We start from the raw sequence: 20,647 nt of genomic DNA, 5'->3' as shown, positions 1-20,647 counted from the left end.
CCTATGCCACTGAAGCAACAGACTTGCCTCCATCTCCAGACTAGTAAAGACGCTCTTTACTAGCCTCAATGTACCTAAAAGACCAGAGAGCATTACTCAAAACCAAGGCAAAAACCCACAAAGATCACCATGTAGAAACACAAACACATATATTGCTACTCGTAAAAAAGAAACGTACCAATCAGCAAAATCAACCCAAAAGAAATCATATGTTTCTCGTCCCACTTCTCCAAAGAAAAATTTGTCATAGCTTGCACTAACAAATTCATTGAACAAGTGAAGTTTTGATACCTAAAACTTTCAATCATGATTTTCAGAGCTGAGCAAAATTAGCAACATAAAAAATGTAAAACAAATTTGTCTTACCACCCAACACTTTGGTAAAGGAAGATTAACCACAGTAACTTCATTGTTAAACTAAACACAACAAAAGAGTCTTGGTCAGAATATATTGGACCAGTATTAAGTAAACATCAGCCAAACTAGAAGGAACTGCAATACCAATATTAACTAAACTTCCTTTCTTAAAATGATAGTCTCTCAATAAATTGACCATACTAACTTGGCTGCCTCTTTTACTCAATACTAAAAAAAGCACAATACCCAACTTTAGACTATAGTAGCACTTACAAGTTGTCAAACTTGAAACTTTTGTTTATTATTTGTTTCACTTTCACATATTCACTTCATATGCTACATATGCTACTTTGAGGCCACAGGGTAACAATGTAGAAGAGGCCAACTATTGTTACAATGTGCCACATATGCTACATTTTGATGCAATTAGTTGATGTGTAACTAGTATTTTTTAAATGGTTTCGATGGCATAACCACTTGGTATCGGATAAAAGTAGGCTTTTGGATTCAATCTAATGCAAGGAACATGACCATTTTAATGAGGGCTTGGGCAACACTTTTACATTCATTTTCTCTTTATTTTCTGTAAAGGGGATTCCTTATCTTCACTTCTCTTTGTAATTTTCTTCTTTCCCATCTTAATTTCTTCTTTTATCTATCAACAAAAAGTAGAACATAATTTTTTGATATAAGTAATGCAATAAGAAAGTGGGGATTTACAAAGTGCTAACTGGGTGATATGAACGTAGAAGACGAAGCCATGCACCAAAGGCGTTCGAGAAGGATGAAGCAGCCACCTAAGCATTGGGATATCTACCAGTTAGGATAAGAGGGCCTGGGGTAAAGTTGTTTGTGTAATTCATTGGCGGGAAGGGTAGTTAGATGTTGTTCAACTCGTTAGGGCTAGCAGCAGCAGCTAACCACTTGCGGTTAGTTGTGGACCCTCGCGCTTATAAATAAGTTGTAACAAACCTTGAAGGGATATAGAAAAATCCAGAAACTTCTTTTCTCCCTCTCGAGTTCCTTCTTCTCTCAATTTCTCTCTAAACTCGTGTTTTCTCTTACTCTCTACGAGCTCCTTCGAGCTTTCACAGGACGCGCGAAGCATGGAAGTTCCCAAGCCCTCGATAGCAAGGTATCATTAGTGCTTTCATTGAGCACAAGTTCAGACATATGGCGGAAGGCACGAGATTAAAAGCTCTATCATCGAAAAAAATGGAGGAACTATTTGCGAAATTTGCAGCGACAGTCGAGGCAAAGATGGAGACCTTATCGGAGCGGTTAGCACATCTCAGAGCTAACAAATATAATCCTCAACAAGCACAACCAGAGGCGACTTCGTTTCCGGCATCAGGATCACACATAGCACCGCATCGGATGAAGCTTGATGTGCCGAGATTTGATGGCTCGGACGCCACCGGCTGGATCTTTAAGATAACGCAGTTCTTCGAGTATCACACAACTCCAGATCATGAGAGACTCACGATCGCATCATTCTATATGGAAGGTCAGATATTAGTCTGGTTCCAATGGATGCACCGAAATGGTCAATTATCGTCTTGGCCAGCATTTCTTCATGCTCTCCATTCGCGATTTGCATCAACCACATACGAGGATCCCACGGGACTGCTATGTAAATTGCAGCAATGAACCACGATAAACAACTACCTCTCTGAATTTGAAGGATTAGCAAATCGAATCATTGGATTACCTGCTCCAATGGCTTTGAGCGGCTTTATCTCAGGCCTTACGCCGTCGATTCGCCGAGAGGTTCAAGTTATGCAACCAGCCTCCATGAGTCAAGCAGTGGCTTATGCCAGGTTGCACAAGGAAAAGCAAAATGATGCACAAAAGACATTTCGGCCTTCAGTTGGAGTTTCCTCAAGCTCTCGTCAACCACCACTGCTTACACCATCATCCACTCCTCCTTTATTACCTACACCGACGCGCACGAATTCATCCACCGTCCCTTTCAAGCGCCTCACACCGGAGGAACTAGCAGTACGACGAGAGAAGGGACTATGCTTCCAATGTGATGAAAAATATTCGAGTGGACACAAGTGCTCTTCTTCCCTTTTTCTACTCATTATGGAGGATAACGATGAGATGATGGAGCCACACCAACAACAGCTGGCCTTGCCGGAAATTGTACCAGAACCACCGCTAGCACAGTAGAGCTTTAATGCATTATCAAGACACGTGGTACCTGAAACATTACGGATGCAAGGATACATTCATGGGCAACCTGTGAGCATATTGATAGATGGAGGTAGCACACATAATTTCGTGCATCACAGGGTGGTTATGTTAGTAGGGCTCACCACAACTACGACTCCACCGTTAAGGGTCACTGTTGGCAACAACGATGAACTTCAGTGCCAGCAAACATGTCCCAACGTTGAGGTAACTATTCAGCAACATCCTTTCGTTATAGATTTCCATGTTTTACCTATCTGTGGAGCTGATCTAGTCTTGGGAGTACAATGGTTGAAAACGTTAGGGCCGATGTTGATGGATAACACCACGTTGACGATGAAATTTATGGCCGCCGACCACCTGGTGGAGTTACACGGTGAACATTAACAAGCCCTAGAATCCATATCTTCTTCTCAGCTACGATGCATTATACATACCAATGGAACCAGTATGATGTTCCACATTCGATTGGAACCATGCACACCCGCACAGCCAGAGATTATCCCAATACCTCAAGAAATCGAGGAGTTGATTGATCAATATTCACAATTATTTCAACCATTGTTGGACCTTCCACCCTCGAGGGACACTGATCACGCCATTAACATTCTACCCGCAACAGCACCAGTAAACGTGAAACCATATCGGTACCCCCATTATCAGAAGAAAGAAATCGAAGACCAGATCAGTTCAATGCTGGACAAGGGATTCATATGACCCAGCGCCAGCCCATTTTCATCACTTGTGCTGTTAGTGAAAAAGAAAGACAGATCATGGCGATTTTACGTTGATTACAGGGCTCTCAATGCCATAACCATACACGATAGATTTCCTATACCAACAATAGATGAGTTGTTGGACGAACTAGGCGGAGCACAGTGGCTCTCTAAGCTGGATTTGATGCAAGGATACCACCAAATTCTGATGAAGGAAGATGATATCCGCAAAACCGCATTCAGAACACATTTGGACTGTGTAACGCTCCATCTACGTTTCAAGCAACTATGAATCAGCTTTTTCAGCCCTTCTTGCGCAGGTTCATCATCGTCTTCTTCGATGATGTGCTAGTTTATAGCGAAATGATGGCAGATCACCTAGTTCATCTGGAAAGCGCGTTCAAACTCTTGCTTTAAGGGAAGTTTTCTTTGAAGCGTACCAAATGCACTTTTGCTCAGTCGCAACTCGAGTATTTGGGGCACATCGTTTCCGGCAAGGGAGTTTAACCAGTGTCGGAAAAGCTACACGCAATTCAGGAATGGCCTCTACCACAATCAGTGAAGGCATTAAGAAGTTTTCTGGGATTGGTGGGTTTTTAAAGAAGATTTATTAAGGGTTATGATAAGATTGTTGCGCCTCTCTCCCAGTTGTTGTGCAAGGGTCAATTCCGGTGGTCGGAGTTAGCCACGAAAGCATTCACCACCTTAAAGGAAGCAGTCTCCACGGCTCCCGTCCTGGCACTCCCCAACTTTGATATTCCTTTTTGTGGTGGAGACGGATGTGCCTGGCATCGGCGTTGGGGCAGTGCTCTCGTAGAACGGACACCCCATCGCGTTCTCCAGTAAGGAATTTTGTCCAAAGCTTCGCGCCTCTTCCACCTACATTCGGGAACTTGCAGCTATCACCATGGCCGTTAAGAAGTGGCGCCATTATTTGTTAGGCCACCCCTTTGTGATTCTCACTGATCACCAGAGTTTAAGGGACCTCATGACTCAGGCAGTGCAGACACCGGAGCAACACCGGTATCTCATTCGGTTATTAGGATTCGAATATAGTATCCAGTATCGGCCGGGACGTGAGAATGGGGTAGCAGATGCGTTATCAAGGGTTGCTGGAGAAGAAGCTAAGGCCTCCTTGTACCTACTTTCCATACCACAGTTCTCCTTTATTGCTGACCTTAAGCATGAGCTAACCACGCACCCAGAATTTTTGACGTTGCTGGAGAAAATCTGCAAAGATTCAGCCGTAGCCTCTGAGTATCAAAATGAAAATGGTTTAATTCTTCACAAGCAGCGCATTTGGCTTCCCACGGGATCTTCCTTCATTCCGCTACTCATGGAGGAATTTCACAGCACACCCACAGGAGGTCATTATGGGGTTCAAAAGACACTCCAACGGTTACAGGAGAACTTCACGTGGAACTCCATGCGTAGTGATGTCTGCACCTTCATCGCAGCTTGTGTCACGTGCCAGCTTACGAAGTATGACAATCGCAAACCCGCAGGGCTATTGTGCCCCCTTCCAGTACCCTATCAGCCATGGGAGTACTTAAGCATGGATTTTATTGTGGGATTACTATCGTATAAGGGCAATACGTGCATCCTCATCGTCATGGATCATTTTTCGAAGGGGCTCCATTTGGGGATGTTACCCACTAAGCACTTTGCAAGAAAGGTGGCGGAGCTGTTCACATCCATGATAATTCGTCTTTATGGCTTGCCTCGCAGCATCATATCGGACAGGGACCCCTTGTTCGTGAGCAATTTTTGGAAAGACCTATTTGCCTTAAGCGGTACCAAGCTTCGTCTTAGCTCGTCGTACCATCCACAAATAGATGGCCAGACGGAGGTTGCGAATCGAATTGTGGAGCAGTATCTACGGGCTTTCATTCACCTCAAGCCATCGTCGTGGGGGCATTTCTTGCTATGGGCGGAGTGGTCTTACAACACTTCATGCCATTCCGGTACCGAGGTAACACCGTTTGAGATCATCTATGGTAGGAAACCACCAGCTATTTCGGAGTATTTGGGGGGCACTTCATCAGTCGAAGAAGTGGATGAGATGCTTCGCCAGAGGGACGAGGTATTGCAGTTGCTTCGTCGGAAACTGCTTAAGGCACAACAGCAAATGAAACAGACCGCGGATGCTCAACGACGACCTCAGAAGTTCAATTTCGGGGATTGGGTTTTGGTCAAACTCAGACCACACCGTCAAATTTCAGTTTCTGAAACAACATATTCGAAGCTCACTAAGCGCTACTATGGCCCATTCGCGGTGGAGGAAAGGTTGGGCAAAGTCGCGTATCACCTTAAGCTTCCTGCCCACAGTCACATTCATCATGTCTTCCATGTATCGTTACTCAAGCCCTTCATAGGAGATCCTGTAACAGCAAACGCGGATCCCTTACCTGCCATGGCTAATGACGAATCCGCAACGGCCCCCTTGACTGTCATTGACTCCAAGTTAGTTCCCTCTGATGATGGGCCTCAACGTATGGTGCTCGTGCAGTGGCAAGGTTCTTCCCAAGAGGATGCTTCGTGGGAAGATTGGCACCAGCTCCGGGATCGCTACAACCTTGAGGACAAGGTTTTGTCTGAAGAGCAGGGGGATGATATGAACGTAGAAGACAAAGCCATGCACCAAAGGCGTTCGAGGAGGACGAAGTAGCCACCTAAGCATCGGGATATCTACCAGTTAGGATAAGAGGGCCTGGGGTAAAGCTGTTCGTGTAATTCATTGGCGGGAAGGGTAGTTAGATGTTGTTCGAGCCGTTAGGGCTAGCAGCAGCAGCTAACCACTTGCGATTAGTTGTGGACCCTCGCACTTATAAATAAGCTGTAACAAACCTTGAAGGGATATAGAAAAATTCAGAAACTTCTTTTCTCCCTCTCGAGTTCCTTCTTCTCTCAATTTCTCTCTAAACTCGCGTTTTCTCTTACTCTCTACGAGCTTCTTCGAGCTTTCACAGGACGCGCGAAGCGTGGAGGTTCCCTAGCCCTTGAAAGCTAGGTATCATTGGGTCATCCTTTTAAACATAAATAAATCATCAAAAAGAAGGGACGAAGGTAGCTATCTAACTCTTGGATACTAAGATTGCTACTAACCTTATAAGACAATATTTTTTCCCAAGCAGAAGTATCATTCTCATTAGGCAAATTCTACAATATAAATTTGCCAGCATTCCACAATTTGTTTGTGAAGGCTTTGTTGGAGGTCAACCGCTCAGTAGACAAATTCAGGTCCTGGAAGAACAAAACAGTATCCCATCATCCACATCATAATAAGATAATCAACTTCCTCATGGAATAAACATTGGTCTACAATTAGAATACAACAAAACAAACCTGGCCAGCTGTTCCTAAAGCTAGTGTGAATCATAAAGCATCTTGTCGCAACCTACCCTTTCGCGGGCGAGCGAGGCGAGGCTCACGGGTGCGTCTTCCATAAGAGGAAAATGCGCAGAGTCACCACCAATGTTTATTGAAAGGAAAATGTTAACAAAACCAAATGAAACCGGTCATGAAGAATATTCCAGATTCGGGAGTTGTATTTATGTTTGAGGAAGGTATTAGCACCTCTCACGTTTGTCCCAAAGGACAACAACCTAAAATTAGAATTGTGTGAAATTGTGTATCTAAAATTTTATTTCTTTTTTATTTTTTAGGTCGACAAAAGCGGGGCTCTTGCTCCTACGTACCCTCCATCGAAGAGGAAATCAGACCTACGTAGTTCTTTCGAAAGGGGCGAATCAAGTGATTCTTTTTACTTGGAAGGTGGTCATTTAAGGCGTTGGACCTTAAAATGATCCATTTTTACTTGGTGAGAAAGGCTGAGGCGTTGGACCTTAAAACGTTTTTTTCAGTGATTTTTGCGGACAAAGCTATATTTTGTGAGTTGATTTTAGCCTCAGTTTCACTTTAGTTATTAGTCAATTCAATTAAGAAAGAAAAATTCCAAAGAGAAACGTCCGATTGATTTTTTTGTTTTATTTTACTAAAAGATATTTTTTTATTATTATATTATTATTTTACCTCTTTTTGGATTTCCAACGTAGTTACGGCATGACCGAACGGTCGGATTTCATTTTAACAGAAATTAACGAATGTTACAATTCAAATGATCGGTGAAAATTTATTTTATTTTTTGATTAGGCGAGAAAATGACTGAAATAAATGACTAAAGCACGTCAAAAGGGGGTACGGAAAGTAAATGAAATGAAAATAAAAGTACACGAAACAAGTGAGGACCACCAAGGGTACATAGAATGAATTAAAAAGTTCGATTTCGGGAACTTACCGATTGAAGACCGAAGAATGACGAAGAACGAACGAAAGATGACGGAAAATCTTCACGGAATTACCCACGGAAATGTTTCAGACGCGTTACGGAAGCGCCTCGGCGTGGATTTTCTTCACGAAAACGATTTTTTTCACTAATTTCAAGTGATCCCAAGATACCAGGAGGGTTGAACCCTTTTCTCCTTCACTCCTCCCCCTATTTATAGGAAAATGGGGGAGGAGCTTGCCACCCAGCTCGCCTAGGCGAGCTAGGTTGCTTCCTCCAGAAGCAACCGCCTTCTGGAGGAACATCCTGGAAGACCCAAGTGGGCCTGATTGCTATTTGCACCCCCCTATTTACTAAATACACCCCCTGCCTATTTTGCTTATTCTTTTTCCATAACATTACGAAAATTTACGAATTCCGTAACGATACTTGTTTTCCTTCCGTAATGTTACGTAACCTTCCGAATTACATAATCATCCCCTTTTTGGCTTTCGGAATGTTACGGAATCTCACGGATGGCATAACAATGCTTCCTTTTGATTTTCGGCATGTTACGGAACCTCACGGATTGCGTAACAATGCTTCCTTTTGATTTCCGACATGTTATGGAACTTCACGTATCGTGCAACGATGGGTGCCAAGTACCTCTAAGCGGTCAAGCAAAGGTTGTATGCCATCAAACAACGGTCCCCGGACGAAATTAGGGTATGACAGTTGCCCCTCTTTACTTACCTTTTATCGGAGATAGGAAGAAAGTAAAGATATAACACTGATTTCGTCCGTCTTAGCCCTTTTCGTAATTATTCTATGATGACTCCTGAAGGCCATCCTTTGCCCATCATGGGGATTTAATTGATCTCAATCACAATAGTTCCAACCCAAAACAATTTGAAATAAGTGACTCCCGTCTCTCCATCTTTTTTCCCTGCACAACACAAAACAAAACAAACAAACAAACAAAAAGTAACATAATATATATACGTATACACATGTTTGGGTGAAGGAACCGATTGGGAAAATAACAAAAAACCGTATTTTCCCCTCACTGCAGGCTCCATACTTGATAACAGAGGACGCATGAATAGCGCTAGGCAATTAATTCATGGGGCTCCGAATACGATGGTGGAGGATGCATGAACAGCGCTAGGCAATCAATTCGTGGGACTCGAGACTCGATGGTGGAGGACGCATGAATGACAATCAATTCATAGGGCTCCGAATAAGATTTGATGGTGGAGGACGCACAAACAGCGCTAGGCAATCAATTCATGGGGCTCCGGACTCGATGGTGGAGGATGCATGAATGACAATCAATTCATAGGGCTCTGGACTAGAAGGTGGAGGATGCACGAACAGCGTTAGGCAATCAATTTGTGGGGCTCCGGACTCGATGGTGGAGGATGCATGAATGACAATCAATTCATGGGGCTCTGAATAAGATTTGATGGTGGAGGACGCACGAACAGCGCTAGGCAATCAATTCGTGGGGCTCCAGACTCGATGGTGGAGGATGCATGAATGACAATCAATTCATGAGGCTCCGAATAAGATTTGATGGTGGAGGACTCACGAACAATGCTAGGCAATCAATTCGTGGGGCTCCGGACTCGATGGTGGAGGATGCATGAATGACAATCAATTCATGGGGCTCCGAATAAGATTTAATGGTGGAGGACGCACGAACAGCGCTAGGCAATCAATTTGTGGGGCTCCGGACTCGATGGTGGAGGATGCATGAATGACAATCAATTCATAGGGCTCCGGATATGATTTGATGGTGGAGGACTCATGAACAGCGCTAGGCAATCAATTCGTGGGGCTCCGGACTCGATGGTGGAGGATACATGAATGACAATCAATTCATGGGGCTCCGGACTTGATGGTGGAGGACGCACGAACAGCGCTAGGCAATCAATTCGTGGGGCTCCGGATAAGATGGTGGAGGATGCATGAATGACAATCAATTCATAGGGCTCTGGACTTGAAGGTGGAGGACGCACGAATGGTCCACCGAATGGTCCACCGGGTTCTTTAACCTAAAAGGCGAACATGGTTTAGCAAGGAAAAATAAATCATTCATGAGAGCACCATATTTTAGAGAAACAATATGCTTATGTCAAAATAGTTTTCCTTGTAACCGAAAATGAAGGGTAGAATGTCAACATTTAGCTTTTAAATGAACATTCAGGGGAAACGTCGGGTCAAACCAAAACTGGGAATAAAATCACTCATGGTGTATATAAACTCACACAGGTAAGTGTTTTACCCTAATTCCAAACCATAGTTGCACCATGACTTATATTTTGCACATGATTTCCTATCGAACCAAAAGATTACACGCGCGATCACGGATCAATAGGATTTTTTCAAGGGTAGTGTTTTTGGAGAGGAAGCTGGGTGTTTCGGTCTTTTTCTCTTTGTTTATGTGGGGCGGGACATCTCCAGTCGGGAGCAACCTTGAATGGCAATCCCAAAGGAAGAACCACATTAAAAATGGGTTTTCCCTTTGTTGGCGGTTACTTACCTCGCCAAAAATTTATCTGGTCCGAAGATCTTCTGTTCTCTTTCTTGCTTTCCATTATTGATCGTGAATTATTCTGTTTTCCTCCGATCTTTTCCTTTTTACTTTCCTTTGATCGGGAATCCTTCTTTTCCTTTCCTTTTCTTTCTTTTCATTTCTTCCTTTTCTTTCTTTTCATTTTCTTCCGATCTTTGATTGGGAATTCAGATTTTAGCATTCGTTATTCGCTCACCCTTGATGAGATTCTGCTGTCCTTTTCTTCGGGGAAAGGATGAGGATTTTCTTCATGGGCCAAGGTTCAAAGTAGCTTAAGGTTGTGTCTCAACATGGTCTTTTTCATCGTGCATGCCCAACTTTGATATTTAGGGCAAAATAGATTCATGTGTCAAGGTGTCCATAACCAAAATCCGGATTAAGCCCAATGTTTCATTAATTCCTGAAATTAGATTAAAAACATCAAATTAGCTAAATGAGCCCAAATAATAAAATTGCCTGATTAATTGACAATTAAGACCAATCAGTAATTAAAATGGTGCAAAAAGGGTTTAGAAAATAGAAGAAAATGATGGCACATCAAAACCCCCCATACTTAGCCTTTTGCACTCCTGGGCAAAATGAAACAAAGAACAAAATCCAAGGATATCAAAGAGAGACAGACAAAAACATTCACATATTTCTCAATGAACATCAAGGAATGAAAGGAATGAGTAACATCTAACATAAGGAGATCCAAAAAGTCAAGACATTCATGAAAATCATCCAAGCAACCCAATCATGGCAAAATAGTTAATCAGCTCAAGAATGAAAAGTGATAAAGCCTCACAAGATATACACTCTATCTCTCAAGTGTCTAGGCTACTATTTACCCTCAAAGCACCCATGAAAGCAAACACCACATAAACTTGGCAAGATTCTAAAATTGACAATAAACCCACAAACACAAGCACATGAGGATCAAAAGGTCTTTTAAGGTTGTAATGGGGCCAAGGACAAGGTATGGAGAAATATGGAATAAGTGGCTAAATCCCAAAGGAATAGAGGAGCAATGGGGAATAAGTGCATATTAAGAGAAAAAAAATAAGAAAATAAAAAGAAGTAAAGATAAAAATTAAACATAAAGAGTAGAACCAAGAGTTTCATCATTCTTGTGCCATTTAAGATCTTATTCACTCAACTTTATTGCTTTTCTTTTTCTTCTTTTTTTTTCGAATTTTTTTTTTTATAGCCTTTGAGAAACAACATTTCATTCAGCATGTCCAACATTTAACCAATATACAATGTACATCAAGTATGGCCCAAAATACATCACGAAGCATAGCCAACAAAACAAGTTATCCAATGAAACAAAAAACCCCCCACACTTATTCCCAAAACAATTCCAAAGCTCCAAAATTCCTTAAGGATATGGTGATATCATGGTTTTTCATTTAAGGCTTGTAGTGAGCTTCAAAGCAAGGAAAGGGAAACAAGGCTCAAAAGGGCTATCAAAGGAATTAATTCAAGGTAAGTCCATTTGGCTAGAAGCTTATAAGAACAAAATTGCCTCAATCATTTCCAAATATGCATGTGAATTAGGAAGCATCAACAAGAATCAAGCCAAGGCTATTGTGCAAGCAATCAATGGGGCAAAACACACCAAATGATTATGATGATGGATGGCTCAAATTCTCACAAAGGTAAACTCATCACTTTCAAATTGAGCTTTCAAAACTATCATGACATGTAGAGGAGAATCAAGGATTTCAAGTCACAAAATGTCAAGAACTTTTATTTTCAAAACAATTACCCATTTCTTGAACATATCCTATAATTCAAAGAAAAACATGCAAAGTCGTATATGCACACAAAATTGACCCAAAATATTAAACTAAAAATCCAACAAAACTAACAACATTAACAAATTAACACAACTAACAAATTAACAAAACCAACAAAACTAGCAAAACCAAAGAACACTCCCCCCCCCCCATACTTAAACAACACATTGTCCTCAATGTAGCACAATTAAAAGATTAAAAACAATTAAATCATCAAAGAGAATCAGACAAGTGTAATAAAAGCAAAGAAGGAGGTAGGAAAAGAAAAACTCCCTAAGTCATGGTGGAGGAAGAGTAGGGTGGAGTAAGGAAGTCTCTTCCACCACTACATCCACTAAAGAAGGGTTCGTGAGGAATGGCTTAAGTCGATGTCCGTTGACCTTGAAGCTCTTGTTTGTGGAGTCTCTTTTGATCTCAACTGTACCATAAGGAAAAACATTAGTAACAACAAAAGGACCAATCCATTTAGACCTCAACTTACCACTCATGAGTCCAAGCCTAGAATTATACAATAACACTTTTTGCCCAACCATGAAGTCCTTTTTAACTATCATGCTATCATGGAACTTCTTGGTCTTTTCTTTGTAGAACTTGGCATTCTCGTAGGCTTCTAGGCGGATTTCATCTAACTCACTCAGTTGCAACTTTCTTTCCTCACCAGCTTGATCCATAGAGAAGTTGCAAGTCTTCACTGCCCAGTAAGCTTTGTGCTCAATTTCCACTGGAAGATGACATGCCTTTCCAAAGACAACCCGATAAGGAGACATTCCTATGGGTTCTTTGTAGGCAGTCCGATGTGCCCAGAGAGCATCATCAAGCCTGGTACTCCAATCTTTCCTGCTTGGCTGCACAATCTTCTCTAAAATTCGCTTGATTTCCCGGTTAGAAATTTCTGCCAGTCCATTGGTCTGGGGGTGGTATGGTGTGGATATCCTGTGTACCACCCCGTACTTTTTAAGCAGGGCATGCATTGTCCTGTTGCAAAAATGGGTTCCTTGATCACTAACAATTGCTTTAGGTACTCCAAACCTGCAAAACAGATTAGACCTGACAAAGTCTGCAACAACTTTAGCATCATTAGTTCTAGTGAGCTTGGCTTCCACCCATTTTGAAACATAGTCAACTGCAAGGAGAATGTAAACATAACCAAAAGAGACAGGAAAAGGGCCCATGAAATCTATACCCCAAACATCAAACACCTAACAGAATAGCATAGGTTGTTGAGGCATTTGTTGTCGCCATGTAAGTGTATTTCCTGCTCTCTGACACTGCTCACAAGTGCTGCAGATCTTCCACGCATCTTTAAAGATGGTGGGCCAATAAAAACCACAATCAAGCACTTTGCAAGCTGTCCTTTGAACACCTAGATGACCTCCCGGTGCGGAAGAATGACAGAACTGCAGGACTAAGTCAGTCTCATGATCTGGAATGCATCGTCTAATTACCTGATCACTGCACAATTTCCACAAGTAGGGGTCATCCCAAATAAAATTCTTAGCATTACTTTTAATTTTATCTTTTTGGGCCTTAGATGCTAAGGGAGGAAAAAAAGAGGCAACTAAATAATTGACAATGTTAGCAAACCAGGGAGTAGAAAGAGAGTCAGAAATACTATACAGTATATACAAATGATCATCCGGGAAATCATCCCGAATAGGTGAATCTGCATCAGATACACGTTCGATCCGACTCAAATGATCAGCAACTAGATTTTGTGCTCCGCTCCTATCACGGATCTCCAAGTCAAACTCTTGGAGCCAGAGCATCCATCGGATCAACCTAGGCTTAGAATCAGCCTTCTTCAACAAGTACTTTAGAGCTGCATGGTCAGTATAAACAATAATGCGGGTACCAAGCAAATAAGATCGAAATTTTTCAAGAGCAAAAACTATGGCTAGAAGCTCTTTCTCAGTAGTAGTATAATTCGCTTGGGCAGCATCTAAAGTCCTAGAAGCATAATATATCACCCTGGGCAATTTATCAATTTTTTGAGCAAGGACAGCCCCCAATGCATAATTTGATGCATCACACATAAGTTCAAAAGGGGCTGTCCAATCGGGTGCCTGGATGATGGGGGTGGTAGTCAACGCTCTTTTGAGGCAATCAAAAGCCTCTTTGCTTCTGTCATTAAAGTCAAACTCCACCTCCTTTTGCAACAAGTTGGACAATAGAAGGGCTACTTTGCTAAAATCCCGTATAAAGCGCTTGTAGAATCCTGCATGACCAAGAAAAGATCGCACCTCTCGCACACAAGAGGGGTAAGGCAATTGTGAAATAACAAAAAATTTAGCAGGATCTACTTCAATACCCTTATTGGAAATAATGTGGCCTAAAACTATACCTTGCTCAACCATAAAATGACATTTTTCAAAATTTAGAACAAGGTTAGTTTCAATGCATCTATTCAAAACTTTTTCCAAACTATTCAAACAACCATCAAAAGAGGATCCATATACAGTGAAATCATCCATAAACACCTCTATGCAATTTTCTAAAAAATCACTGAAAATACTAATCATGCACCGCTGGAAGGTACCAGGGGCATTGCACAGGCCGAAAGGCATCCTCCTATAAGCAAAAGTGCTGAAGGGGCAGGTGAATGTGGTCTTTTCCTGATCCTCAGGAGCAATAGTAATTTGCATATAACCAGAAAAACCATCAAGGAAACAGTAGTGGGATTTACCTGCCAGGCGTTCAAGCATCTGGTCAATGAATGGCAGGGGAAAATGGTCCTTTTTGGTAACCTGGTTCAGCCTCCTATAGTCAATGCAGACTCTCCAACTGTTCTGCACCCGAGTAGGAATCAGCTCCTCCTTCTCATTTCTGATCACTGTGAGGCCGGTCTTCTTCGGGACTACCTGGACGGGACTCACCCATTGGCTGTCGGAGATAGGATAAATTATTCCAGCTTGCAAAAGCTTGGTTATCTCCTTCTTCACTACATCAAGAATCACCGGGTTGAGTCTTCTCTGTGGCTGTCTTACTGGTTTAGCTCCATCCTCTAAATTTATTCGATGCATACATGTGGATGGGCTAATACCAGGAATGTCTGCCAGGGTCCAGCCTATAGCCTTCTTATGCTTCTTGAGAACTGACAACAACTTCTCCTCTTGCTCATCAGCAAGGGAGGCAGATATAATCACTGGAAAACTCTTGCTATCATCCAAGTAAGCGTATTTTAAATTTGACGGCAGAAGCTTCAATTCTGGTGTGGTCGGCTGGACAGTGGTAGAAGGAGATGGTTTCTCAGCTTTTACCTCATAAAGAAAGTCAGAGGTATGTGTACTTCCTGAAACATGGTTAGTCCTATCTGACTCTATAAAATCAATCTTGATAGGTAAAACACCACCACCAGAAATGCAATCAATATCACTCTCAGATTCACTCTCAGCATCAAATTCAGACATATGATCAAGTACAATTTCAGACTCAATGCATGAAGAGTGAGAGGCATGCAGATTAGAATAAAGATCAGTCATGTATTCATCAACAACATGGTCAATTATTTCAGCACGAAATACAGAAAGATCTTCAGATGGGTATTTCATAGCATCCAGAATATTAAAATGAACAGTTATATCACCAAACTCCATAAACAGTGTGCCTGCATAAACATCTATCTTAGTTCTAGCAGTTTTCATAAAGGGTCTGCCTAGAATGATGGGAACTGATCCTTGAGAAAATCCATCTTCCATATTCAAGATATAAAAATCAACAGGGAAAATCAGTTCACCAACTCTAACTAAGACATCTTCTATGAAACCAACAGGATAGGCAACACTTCTATTAGCTAAATGAATTACCACATCAGTTGACTGCAAGGGACCTAGAGATAGAGAATTAAAAATCGACAGAGGCATAACACTAACAGAGGCTCCTAAATCTAGCATGGCATTGTCAAACTTATTATTCCCTATAATACAAGGTATGCTGAATGTACCTGGATCTTTGCATTTTTCAGGAATTTGAGGAACAGATTTACCAATCAATGCGGAGACATTTCTGCCCATGCTAATTCGTTCACTTCCTTTAAGCTTTCGCTTATTAGTGCACAGCTCCTTCAAGAATTTGGCATATCTTGGAATTTGCTTTATTGCATCCAACAGAGGTATGTTTACCTCTACTTTTCTAAACGTTTCCAAGATCTCTTTCTCTGCCTCTTCCATTTTTTTGTTGGAAACTGCTCTTGGAGGGAATGGAAGAGGGGGAATGTGCTGCTTCTGCAAATCAGAATTACCTGTGGAAGAAGATTCACCTGCACATAAATTGTTAGGTAAATTTTTGTCATCACCTTTTTCTGGAGTAGAGTGAAGTTTGGCAGGTTCATTTGCAGATGAGGAAGGTGCTACGGGTTGAGGTCCTTGACACTGTTTTCCTGACCTCAATGAAATGGCACTGACATTTTTGGGATTTTGGACAGCTTGAGAAGGCAGCTTGTCAGAATTCTGGGACTGTTGTTGATACAATTGGGTAGCCAATTGTCCCATCTGATTGGTTAAGCTCTGAATGGAGGCTCTGGTCTCTTGCTGAAACTGCATGTTCTGCATAGTCATTTGCCTCACAAGTTCTTCGAGGGAAGGTTGTGGAGGGGCCTCAACTGTTGGCTGTTTCTGGGGTTGTTGCTGTTGTTGGATTGGTGGAGGAATATATGGTCTGCTTGGGCCAGCATCATTTTGGAAGGAAGGAGCAGGCTGCTGTTGTTGTTGCTGAGGGCTGGACCATCTGAGGTTAGGGTGATTCCTCCATCCAGGGTTGTATTTGTTGCTGGAGAGGTCATAATTGTTCTGCTGTGGTTGATTTTGCTACTGAGGTTGAGGAGGTCTATTGTAAATATTTGCAGCATAAGCTTCAGGCTGCTCAATTGCTCCATGTTGCTGCATGGAAGGGCAAAGGTCTGCATGGTGGTCAGCAGAAGAGCACAAACCACAAACCCTTACGACAGGTACAAATTTCTTATTCAAGGCCAGCTGGGTTACCAAGTTAACCAATGCATCCCGTTTGCCTTCAAGCTTCTTAGTTTCAGATGATGCAGATGGGTTTGTAGCTACCTCATGCACTCCTCTAATGACTATGGCATCATTTCTGGCGCTAAACTGCTGGGAGTTGGAAGCCATCTTCTCAATTAAATTTCTGGCTTCAGCAGGAGTCATGTCTCCAAGGGCTCCACCACTGGCAGCATCTATCATACTTCTCTCCATATTACTGAGTCCTTCATAAAAATATTGGATAAGAATTTGTTCTGAAATCTGATGGTGGGGGCAACTGGCACATAGTTTCTTAAATCTCTCCCAGTACTCATACAGGCTCTCTCCACTGAGTTGTCTAATACCTGAGATATCCTTCCTGATGGCTGTGGTCCTGTAAGCAGGGAAAAAATTTTCTAAGAATACTCTCTTAAGGTCATCCCAGCTCGTGATGAACCTTGGAGCAAGGTAATACAGCCAGTCCTTTGCCACTCCCTCTAATGAATGAGGAAAAGCCTTCAGAAATATGTGATCCTCTTGGACATCTGGGGGTTTCATGGTGGAGCAGACAATGTGAAATTCTTTCAAATGTTTGTGCGGGTCTTCACCTACAAGGCCATGAAACTTTGGAAGCAAATGAATCAGTCCAGTTTTAAGAACATATGGGACATCCTCATCAGGGTATTGGATGCACAAGCTTTCGTAGGTGAAATCAGGTGCAGCCATTTCCCTTAGAGTCCTCTCACGGGGTGGAGGTTGTGCCATGTTCTCAGAATGTGAAAAATCAGAATGCTCAGAATTAGAATGCTCAAAATTATAATGCTCAAGATCAGGATGTTCAAAATCACCAATAACAGAATGCACAGATTCACCAGTTATGGAATGCTCAGAATGATCAAAAGGTATAAAATGATGCCTAACTAATCTGTGAAATGTCCTATCTATCTCAGGATCAAAGGGTTGTAAGTCAGATGGATTGCCTCTAGTCATACACTACATTCAGCATGCACACAACTAGTTGCCTTGTCATGTAAATAAAGGTGTAGGTTTGAACTACAGCTACCCTCAAATGATATCCAAATGACTTGAAATTTTGTGAGCAACCTTATAAAATGATGAAAAGATAGCACAAAAAATTTCAGACAAAAATTCAAAGTCTAACTCTGAAAGCTAAAATTGGTAGGTTATGAAAAATAAGTGAATAAAACTTGAAAAATAAAAAACTTTTGACAGAATCGCTTTTTTTGGATGATGGAGACCTCAGCAGGCCTATGGTAGGCTGCCACGGCGTAGGAAATTTGTTTCTACCCCAAATGCATATATAATAATTGTGATTCTGATAACCGGAGCAAAAGTTATGGCCGTTTGAAGTTTTGACAAACACAAAATTTGCTAGTTTTTTTGGAACTTTCAAATCTGACCAAACTAAAGGCTCTAGCTATTTTTCCCACAAAATATGGATTAAAAGAAGTTATCACAAAAAAATTCAGCCAAAAATAACAACCCTAGCTACTAAAACAAAAAAATCACAAATAATTTAGCATGGGTGGTCGCTAAAATCCGTCGCTAAGGGATTTCTACTACTACTCTAGTTTGCCGCAAGCAGAAATGGTCGCTAAGTCCGTCGCAAAACACTATTCACAGCAAAACACCCAAAACTGAAACAGGGGAAACACTTAATGGGAAAACTGAAACAGAACACACATTAAACAAAATACCAGGACACTAAACAACACTAACACACATACTAACACAATACTAACAATTAAACATAAAACACGAAAAGATTAAACACACAACACTAGCTAGCTATTATGAACCTTTGGACACTGCTCCCCGGCAACGACGCCAAATTTGATCGAGGCCGTACCCGAATCAAATAAACATGAAAAATGCAGTAACTAGGAAGTGATCCTAGGTCGTTTCCCAACAAGCAGTGACAAACCAAATGTTCATAATATACTTACAGTAACAGTAACGATTGGGGGGGTTTGGTTGTTTGGTAATTAAAGAGCAGAACAAGTAAACTGGAATACGAAACTACTAATATTAAAAACGGGTTGTTTCCTCTGATTCAGAAGTCATTCTCTTATCCTGGGTTATGGAGAATTCGTCCCTAACAGTCAACCATTTAATCCAACCCTATTTCAATTTACTAAGCGAAAATCAACTTAGGGTTTTCAATACGTGAGTAGGCACCACATACACCAATTAGCCCTTCATCCATTAAGCATGAACGCAAGTTAGGCTCAGAGGCAATTAATCGAACACGAAGCGTGCACTGATTAATATTCACGAAATTGGGATAACTGGTGAAGGGAAAACTGCCAGGAAACCACATTACAAGCGAAACCTCAAAGAGAGTTGGGCTTCGTCCTCAAAAGGAAACAACACCAGAAAATCTAGCCTTCCATGGATTCAAACAGAAAACGCAAATGAAACATGAAACAGAAACATAAATGAACAGAACGTAAATGAACAGAAATGTAAATGAAACAGAAACGTAAATGAGAGTAGAAGAAGAAGCAAGAACGAAACTGTAATTAGAAGCAGAAAATGTAAAATTGCATTACGTGAACAGTAGCATCAAAGCAGAAAACGTAAAACCCTAAAACAAAAGCTCTGAATAATGAATAGCATAACAGAATGCCTTGCACGAATCCCAAGGCTGCTATTTAAAAAGAGTCACTCAAAGTCACTGGGCCCTATTACAATACTCTGGCCCAAAACGAAATAAACACTGAACAACATAAAATAAAATTGTGAAATTTCCTAATTAGAAATTAACTAAGGTAAGCGCTGCTTTATTTGCCCTCTTCAAGTCCATAACCAAAATCCGGATTAAGCCCAATGTTTCATTAATTCCTGAAATTAGATTAAAAACATCAAATTAGCTAAATGAGCCCAAATAATAAAACTGCCTGATTAATTGACAATTAAGACCAATCAGTAATTAAAATGGTGCAAAAAGGGTTTAGAAAATAGAATAAAATGATGGCACATCAATCGCTATCTATGAGAAAAGCTTTTTCTTTGTACACCTACGTAGTTATGGATAAATTGTGAGACTAAAAATAGTCTCGGTGTTTTCTTCACTAAAATGCGAACATGCTTTAGTAAAGAGACAAAACTTCCAATTGATCAGAGCAACATATGCTTTTTGGATGAAAAACAATGTGTTTATCGGGGAAGGAGAGTATGCTGATGAAATTTTCTCATAACCGTAAATGAGATTTTGGATGTTAGCATTTCGTTTCTAAATGACCATTTAGAGGAAGCACTGGGTTCAACAAAAATAGAAGAAAATCACTCAAAGTGTATCAATCTCACACAGGTAAGTGTTTTATCCTAATTCTGAACCATAGATATGTCATGACTTGATTTTGCAAATCATTTCCTATCAAATCAAAGATTACATGCGTGATCATGGATCAATAGGACTTTTTCTTGGGAATGGTTTGTGGGAATTTTGGCTTTGAGTGTCCTTGGCCTTTTCCTTTTCTGTTTTTGTTTAGTGTGAGGTGAACAAGTCACCGACGCACAGGATTTTGGTTGGCAGTCAAAGGGAGAGGGCCACTTTAGGTCGTGGTTTCCTTTCTTTTTTTCGTTTACTTGGTGACAATTCTGTATTGTTCAGATATTGTCTGGTCCAGAGACCTTTCTGGATGTTTCTTTTGTTTTCTTCCAATCCTTGATCGAGAATTTTCTTTCCTTTTTTTGCTTTCTCCTACTCTTTGATTGGGAATTTTCTTTCTTTTTTGCTTTCTCCCACTCTTTTGATTGGGAATTTT

General features: G+C 41.2%; 1 non-coding gene across 1 annotated transcript; it reads left to right on the top strand.

Annotated features, from left to right (window-relative positions):
- The first annotated feature begins 17,136 nt into the window (after nucleotides 1–17,136).
- On the top strand, nucleotides 17,137–17,243 carry LOC114413939. Its single transcript, XR_003667077.1, has one exon. It is a non-coding gene; the product is annotated as a small nucleolar RNA R71 (small nucleolar RNA).
- The last annotated feature ends 3,404 nt before the right edge of the window (nucleotides 17,244–20,647 follow it).

This window comes from Glycine soja, chromosome 5 (genome assembly GCF_004193775.1).
Source record: "Glycine soja cultivar W05 chromosome 5, ASM419377v2, whole genome shotgun sequence".
NCBI lineage: Eukaryota > Viridiplantae > Streptophyta > Magnoliopsida > Fabales > Fabaceae > Glycine > Glycine soja.
Note: the sequence above shows the minus strand (reverse complement) of the source record. Positions and strands in the feature narration are given on the sequence as shown.